The sequence below is a fragment of the Bidens hawaiensis genome, unplaced genomic scaffold (assembly GCF_021521415.1).
Source record: "Bidens hawaiensis isolate Kalapana, Puna unplaced genomic scaffold, B.hawaiensis_p1.1 tig00035392_1, whole genome shotgun sequence".
NCBI lineage: Eukaryota > Viridiplantae > Streptophyta > Magnoliopsida > Asterales > Asteraceae > Bidens > Bidens hawaiensis.
The window spans coordinates 213029-221723 of record NW_027496145.1 but is presented as its reverse complement, the minus strand read 5'-3'; the positions used below and the strand labels follow the sequence as shown (position 1 = coordinate 221723).

Below are 8695 nucleotides of genomic sequence, written 5' to 3'. Positions count from 1 at the left end.
CTTGTTGTGGGTCCAAAAATGTAACCGAATATAAAGTGAATTTAAACAAATGTTAACTAATAAACATGATGAACGCAAATGATCAAACCTAAATTAGCGTAAATGAATGAACATAAAGGTACGTTCACGAACATAAATGTGTCTATTATTCCAATGAAATTATTGTGTTATTGCAGATGCTGCTCAAACCAACAGACTATTGGATAGGCTTAATGGCAGAATGGGTATAACAATGAGATGCACAGGTCCAGAGTAGGTGAATTTAAACGTAATTGACTTTAGCCTTTGAATTATATTTATATATTTATGTTATAAGTTCCTTTGTGTCAAAAAGATAAATATATATGTCTGACTATTGAAAGATTTAATAGAAAACATTTTTAAGGAAACGAATCGAACTCCTGCACAGATGATGCGTGTTATTTTTTTAAAACACTTGAATTGTAGTGAATTTGTGTTTAAATTAATTGTGTATTGTATGTAATCTTACATTAGTACATGTTTTGCAGATGTACTTACTTGTATGATATCGTGCGACCACAGCTTATTCATGAAACAAGTTTAGACAAATACGGTACTAAAGCTTGCTTTAGAAATAAGTTTGAAAATTCTAAGAACAAAATAACACTTTGACAATTATAAGGGGCCTAATAATATATGTACTTTTATGTCATTTTATCTGCAACTAATTTTACCAAACACATTCGTATAGATGATAAATACTGCTAAAGCAAAGCTCTAAGCAAAGCTAACTGCCTTACCATTAGCATGTTGCAGGTTATTGGGGTTACATGTGTTTAAAATAACCCGGTAACCATTTGAAATTGTACATGTTAACAAGGTCTTTATTAACGAGTGACTTTTTTGGTTTATTGTTCACTCCTAATTGTACGTGTTAGCCCAATTTCTTTATTAATCTTGAAAAAATTAGTATTTGTGTGTTGGTTATTAAATGAGCACACTGGTGTTACAACACAATTGGTGAAATTGTTTGATCAGCAACTACTATTTTTTTTAACCAAAGGGCTATGAAATGAAAGAAAGTTGTAGGGGTAAAATGGTAATTCGTCATCACCTGTGTAATGCAAACTTGCAAAAGCAATGGCAGCTGTCTCATTGCCTAAATATAAAATAGGGCGGTCCGATGGATGTGGCAAAGCATGTTTTAAATGACAAATGCATCATTTTACATGTCAACGTATCAAGTTAGTATGTTTTATGCCACTAATCTATTTAGTTTTATTACTTAAAAGTCCTTTAGTTCAATTATAATCATTATTGTGTTGGTTATATATAGTAAATGCATTGCAATTTATACATGATAAAGAGATCTCAAGTTTTATTCTTTTTGACCTTTTAACCGGCCCTACCTGTCTGCATTTACAAGTCGTTAATAACTCAACTTGATAGCTTATTTTGTGTCTAACGATATGTGTTTGGTTTGCAAGGCGAAAACTCGTGATGTTAAGAAATGAATGTCACGGGAAGCAGAACAATTGGATGCGTGAAATGAGATGAGACTCAAATAGGTATGTTCAGATACATAATCACATAAAAGTTATTTTTATTATATAGTTGATTGAGCTCAGATACGTTTTACAAATAAAACTATTATTCAGATTAGGAAAAAGAGCTACATAAGTTGGCTCAGGTTTGTTCTTGCTGCATAAGTTGTTTGAACTCTGTTTTTCACAAATTAGTTAGTATGGGTTTTGGTTTGGTTTGGTTTTTGGTAGATAGCAAAACAAAAACATAGTTTTAGAAAAAATAGAAAACCAAATTGTAGGTTTCTTTTTGGTTTTGTTTAATCTGGTTACGGTTCGGTTATTCGGTTTCGGTTATTTCGGATTCGTGCACACCCTTAATTTGAACTGTTTTAGCTATACTTTTGGCAAACGTTCTTGAATTTTTATTATTTGAATAATGTTTTAAAATTTTTGGATGAGCTAGGAGATTTTATTAAATAAAAATGCACTTTGGGTTACTTTTGTGATAGGTTACACAAAAGCTTTGTAAGCAGTTTGCTCAAGTTAGAGAAGTTATATAACCACGAAGTCAAAAACTGCTCGTTTCCATGGGCAGTGAAGAGTCTTTACGGTATCAATAGGACTGATGTTATCAGATTGCTTTTAAGCATCTACAAATTGATGAAAGATTTTGTAAGCCGAATTTTTTAAAAGAATGCCAGCTTATAGTTGTAGGAAAATCCAACAATAATGGAAGTTGTATTACAACATCTATGGTACATAAATGAAATCTATTGATAAAGATGATTATTTTTGGGTGTAGATTCTATTAATGATAAAACACCATTGTCTCCATTTGGTGTCCATTGTTACTATTGACAAAGATGATTATTTTTGTGTGCAGATTCTTTTATAATAAGTTATACCCGACAAAAATCCGTTTTTTATGTTTATGGCTGATTAATAACTACCATTACTACTTGAAATAAGTTTTTTTATGTTTAAGATAGTAGTGTAAACAGAGCTACTCAAAAATTCATTTATATGTTTATGGCTAATCAAATAAGTACCATTACTTGAAAAAACTTTTTTATGTTTAAAATAGTAGTGTAAAAAGGGAGCTACTGGATATATCTAATTGAGAAAACATTTCATATATCGATTACATGCAAACACACAAACATACTAGCATGTGTACCAGTAGCACAAGAGTAACATCTTGCCCCTCCACGATGTGCTAAAACAATTACTTATTGAATCCTCGTTGCATTGCCCCCGCACTGCAAAGCAAACTCATACCGATTATATCCCCATTGGGTCCCCACCGCAACGCGCGGACACACTTACTAGTATAACTAACATGTGCATGAGATTTTGACTCTTTGTACATTCACAAACTAGTAATCCACGGTGGAATTTGAAATTTTCATTTAAGGGGGTGTTTGGGATTTCGTATTTTACCTCTTTATAATTTTTCCCATAAGTTAGTAAGTTACTACTTTGTAACTTATTAACTTATCCCCTCACAATAAAACACAATACCAAACACCTTTTAACTTTTTCAAAAGTTAAAAAGTTATAAGTCGCTTAAAATAAGCAATCCCAAACACCCCATAAATATTCACAATCAAATTCAATTTTGTGGAATTTAAAATTTCCATTTAAGTATTCACAATCAAATTCAATTTTTAAAGTACTCCTTATTAATCTCAATCCTTCTGTGACTCAAATCAACTGACGATTTTCTATGTTTCCAAATCAACTTCACTGTTAATTAAGAATAGTCATGCCATGTCTTTTTTAGATGTAATGTAATATTCTATAAATACAACGTTAAATAACAATACTCAAGCCCAGTTTTAATCTCAGTTACATTGTTTTGATCACGGTTAACCGACTCGCTATAACCTTTAAAATCAATTAACCAAATCCGTCATAACCGACGGTTATTGTTATGGTTATGCATTAACCTACATCTCGGTTATTGTTATGGATTTGGGCAAAAACCGCCCCATGCACACCCCTAGTTGCTAGGTTGTGACAACGCTAACAGTGGTGGAGCCGTTGACAGATGGCAACGACAATGGCGGTGTTGGCGGACGGTGATTATGCAGGTGGATTGTCAATTTTGTTAACATGAGTTTATGCTAATAATAAGTGTTTTTGGGACTGTTTTAATATCCATTTTTGGCTTGTTTCTTGCTTAAAATGTCTGCAGCTGCTTATCAATTATCATATCTAACCCATTAACTGTACAACCATCCTTGCTAACATTTTTCAATTCTCCTACAATTTATTCTCACCAAGAAATAAAATAAACACTAACAAACTCGCTGAAACTCACCATTGTATTCCACTCCTGCCAGAAAGAAAAACCAAACTTAAATTAGTAGCCACTAACATAAAAAAGAAAAAGAATAATAATAAATAAATAAATGAATTTCATTTCAGAACCAATAATATATTAAGAAAACGAGAACCACATAATGCACTCGCACATAGTGAGTAAAAGATGCTAAAGAGTACCACAAAAACAACAGTATAGCATAACTTACCCGATCCTCGCGTTCAGACAAACTCCTTGCAAGTCGACTTATTATGCCCGGTACCCTTGCATCTACTACACTGAAGCAGACGTTTATTCCCCTCCGCCGTTCCAACTTTCTTAGTAGGCGGCCGCCCCGGAGGCCGTCGCGTCGGTGGCGGTGTCACCATCACAACCGCCTGAGACAAATCTCTCTGCAATAATTTATCCTCACTCGGAACAGAACTCACCGACTCAGAATAAGTTAATCTATAGCTTTCACATGTGAAATACCTAGCACAATATTCATACGGGTCCCGCCCAAGACAACCAATAACCGCAATCGCGTGAGAACAAGGCAGCCCGGTAATCTGCCACCCTCTACAACTACAATCATAATTATCAACATCAACAAGTTCGACCGTGTCACCACGAACCTCATACTTGTTTCCGCTTGAATCCGAGTTGAAAACTTGAAGTGCACAGACTTTAATGCTTTCTTTTTCTAATCTTTCTTCTCTAAAGGGGGTCAACCTGGTCAACCAATGGTTGGAAGCTAACCGTCTATCGTCAATTAACTCCATTATCTTACAGCGTATTGTATCGACCATTTGTGTTATCGGTAATTCGTGTGCTTCTGAAGCCCAACTGTAAAAAACTTCACCGAAATTAGACGTCATGTGGTTATAACGAGCACCCGGAAAAAACACGTTTGCCCAATGTAATGGTTCACTTTCTAAAACCCAACTGTAAGCTTCATGTGAAATACCCTTAATACTCTCGATACACTTTTGAAACTCCTCAGGTCTCGGTGCGTACGCTGCTGCAAAGAAATCATCGACAATGAGACGTTTAACTTCATGCGAAAACTGTCCTTTTAAATCTCGAATCAGCTGTTCGGATAATAACCGTAAGCAGTACGCATGGTACACGTTATTATCCTAAAAACGCTAGCAATCGAATCTTTTAAACCGTTTTCACGGTCAGCCACGAAGGTCAAACCGTGGCACGTGGTCAATGCAGACTTAAGTTGTTGTAAAAACCAAAGCCAGTTATCATCGGAAACCTGATCCACAACAGCAAACGCAACGGGAAACACGTCATCATCACCATCGGTAAGCTGTTGCAGCCAATAACGTTCCTTGATACTTTGACTTTAACGGTACGCTACCGAGGAATAATAACGGTCTGCAACCTTGTTGAAACCCGTATAACGAAGCGTGAAAAGAAACAAACAAACGGTGGAAACTTGAGTCGGGTTTGGTTGTAAACGTAGCGAGACTCCCGGATTTGTTTCCATTATCTGATCGCAAAAATACGGTAACTGACCGTACGCATCTTTATAACTACCTTGAAGTTGTTCTTTTGCGATTTCTTTACCGCGCCACGCTTGAAAGTAATTTAACTGAACACCATATTGTTCTTTAATGTCCGTTACAATATCTTTCGGTTTGTAATTCGGAGATACTTTTAGTTTCTCCATAATAACACCCCGCGACCCAACTTCGAGTCGCTTGATGCCCTGTTGTGACAATCGAACCTTCACAAGTGTGAGTCGGATTCATCTTTTTGATGCATATTAATTGGGTGGTTGAAAGTCTTGACGCATGTATTCTCCACGGACACCCGTCAGCTTTGCATCTAACGGTCACACGATGACTGTCGTTTTTCTTATATTTGAAAGCGAATTGGTGTGCAATTGAGTATTTTCGTAGCGCGTCACGGAAGTCATTTACGCTGTTAAATCTTTGACCGACACCTGTAATGTTGTTCTGCCATTGTTGTGCGGCTTTCATGTGTTTTTCTTCAGAAGAATTAGAAAGTGGATGTGATATGGATAAAGGGATCTCAGAAGGTATAATCATGTGTTCATCAACGTGAACGATATGTTCGTCAACGTTAACGATGTGTTCGCCAACATTAGCAAGATCATCGGGGACATCAAATGTTGAATCTAGGAGAACATGTGGACTTATCTCGTCCATGTCATCATCTAACACACATGGAGTGGGGTCCGCAAGGATTCCAGCCTCTGATAAAGTTGTTCTACTTGACCTGCAACACCAAATATAAAGATAACTAAACGATTAGTATAATGAAGGATTAAGTTAGTAAGGTTTGTATCTCTTCAGAAACTGCAGATAATTTAAGAACTTCAAGAGCTGCTAACAACCAATCAATTTATTTATTTATTTTGTATATTCAATATATTATATTAGAGGGCAGTTTTGTTATTACATATATGCAATCACAAGTTTACATATATATGTAATAGCCATATTACACATATGTGTAATAAACTGATTTACATATATATCATAAAATTGCATGTGATATATGACAAAACTATCCTCAAATAATATTAAAAAATATATATATAAAAACAATTGGTACCTTAAAGTTCTGAAATGTCCCTAATCTGATTTCTAAGTTAGTATTGTTAGCTATCAAACATTCTAATATAATTTAAATGAAGAAAAAAGTGTTCGCAGGCCCACCAAACACCGCTTTTGTCCTTCAACTTCCTAAATAACTAATTTAAACAATCTATAAAAAAACTATTTTTCCTTAATAAAACAATGTGAGATTGTAAACACTTCTTTATACCATAACATTTCCTTTTCAGCTAAATTTTCAAATTTCCAAATATGACCCGAAACATCTCATGTCACATAAACGGGCTGAAACTTCCCGTTCTAACCAATATCATAACCGAGTAATTAAAACTACCTGCTAGCAGGCATGGTCGAAACATCGGGAGCAACAGCTTCTTCCACCATGATATACACATCAATGCTGCTTGAATGTTCATGAAACTTTATCATACGTTGCAGATCTTTATCATTTGAGATTGTGATAAGCGTCTTCCTATTCCGGGGTAGAAAATACTTTATAGAAATAGAATTATGAAGGCAGTTAAACATCTCTGCGACTTCCATGTAAAACTCATTGTACTTTGAATCCTCATCGATGTCAATAGCATGAGCTTCACCACCGTCATATGACAATGAACCATCACCAAGAGTCTTGAATATGCCACCTAACTGGCATATAGCAATCACTTTCTTCCCAGCCATGCCCTAAATTATGCCCTAAGATACATATATCACATGTTAATTTTCAGTCCCAACAAATTGGCACAAGAAAATCGAAGTAAATGTAACATTATAAACATCTAAAACACACAATAGTATCACACATTCATCAATAAGATTCTTGGAACTCACAGAAATCCTAAAAATAAGCTTGGTTTTAAAAAGCACAAAGCACGCAGCTTTTCATACGCGAGGCACAATTTATTTATATAATTTTTTATTAATTCTTATAGATTACTAGCATTAGTTACCCAAAACCTAGCGATAAATAGGGTTTATTTGGCATTTAATATATAGATAGCTTATATGTACAATCTAAATCACTATACTAACAACAGCTATAAATACTAGCATGCAAAAGTCTAGATCAATTTTCATAAAAATGTTAGTATGTACACAAAATTGAAACAAATGCATAATTATAAACGCCTAAAACACACAGTATCACAGCACATTCAGCATTAAAAGTTTTGGAACTCATAAAAACCTAGAAATCAGATTGATTTTAAAAGTGTTAAGCGCACCAAGGCGATACTATCTAAAACCAAGCGCAAAGATTTCCTGCGTGAGCGCAACTTATTTATATAATTGTTTTTTTATTAAATCTCCTAGGTTTCTGGCCATAAATATAATTACCAAAAAACATAGCTATAAATAAGCTTTATTTATCATTTAATATACAAATAGCTTATATGTACAACCTAAAAAACTATATTTACAGCATCTTGAAATACTAGCATGTTAAACTCATAATGCTAGGACTACTGGGGTATCTAATCCCATTCGCTCCCCTAGCTTTCGTCTCTCAGTGTCAGTGTCGGCCCAGCAGAGTGCTTTCGCCGTTGGTGTTCTTTCCGATCTCTATGCATTTCACCGCTCCACCGGAAATTCCCTCTGCCCCTACCGTACTCCAGCTTGGTAGTTTCCACCGCCTGTCCAGAGTTGAGCCCTGGGATTTGACGGCGGACTTAAAAAGCCTAGGGCTTTCGACAGTCAATTTCACAAAACCGATAATGCTAAAACACACAATATTACAACACATTCAGCATTACCAGTACAGTAACCCACAAAAACCCTAGAAACAACCAACAACTTAGGGCTTTCGACAGTCAATTTCACAAAACTCAAACCCTAGAAATCAAACATTCATACATTCACGCTTCAATCGGCAATGAGGATGAAATTAACACAAAACCCAGAAACAAAGACTAACCCAGATCGCAAAAAGACAAATAATTTCAAATTGAGATCGAAATTGGGGCGAAACCCAGAAGAATTAGAGTACCTTTGAGGGTTAATTTGGGGATTTTGAAACCGATTGTTTGGTTGGATTCGAATGAAGGTGAAGGAGGTGGCGGACAGGTGTCTTGAAAGTTTGATATCAAGCGGGATTATTATTAGTATTTTGTTGTTATTGTTACATGATGTTGTGAAGCGACGACACATTTAACATATGAGGTTGTAAAAAAGGATTTTTTTACATAATAACTTTTTTTTTCTTTTTTGTGTTTTACTTTTGAATGATGTGATGTGTGTTTATCCTTATCCTTGATGGTTAATAATGTTTTGTTGTGGTTGCAGTTTAGTAGTTTTCGTGTTTGTATTTGGGT

General features: G+C 35.1%; 2 pseudogenes across 1 annotated transcript; both read right to left on the bottom strand.

The window, feature by feature from the left end:
• Positions 1-4026: 4026 nt before the first annotated feature.
• LOC143587238 (uncharacterized) lies at positions 4027-8484 on the bottom strand (annotated as a pseudogene). Its single transcript, XR_013144845.1, has 3 exons — positions 8371-8484; positions 6721-7070; positions 4027-6045 (listed from the first exon to the last, which is right to left on the bottom strand). The product of XR_013144845.1 is annotated as an uncharacterized LOC143587238 (transcript).
• Positions 7785-8072, bottom strand: LOC143587239 (18S ribosomal RNA; annotated as a pseudogene).
• Positions 8485-8695: the final 211 nt, after the last annotated feature.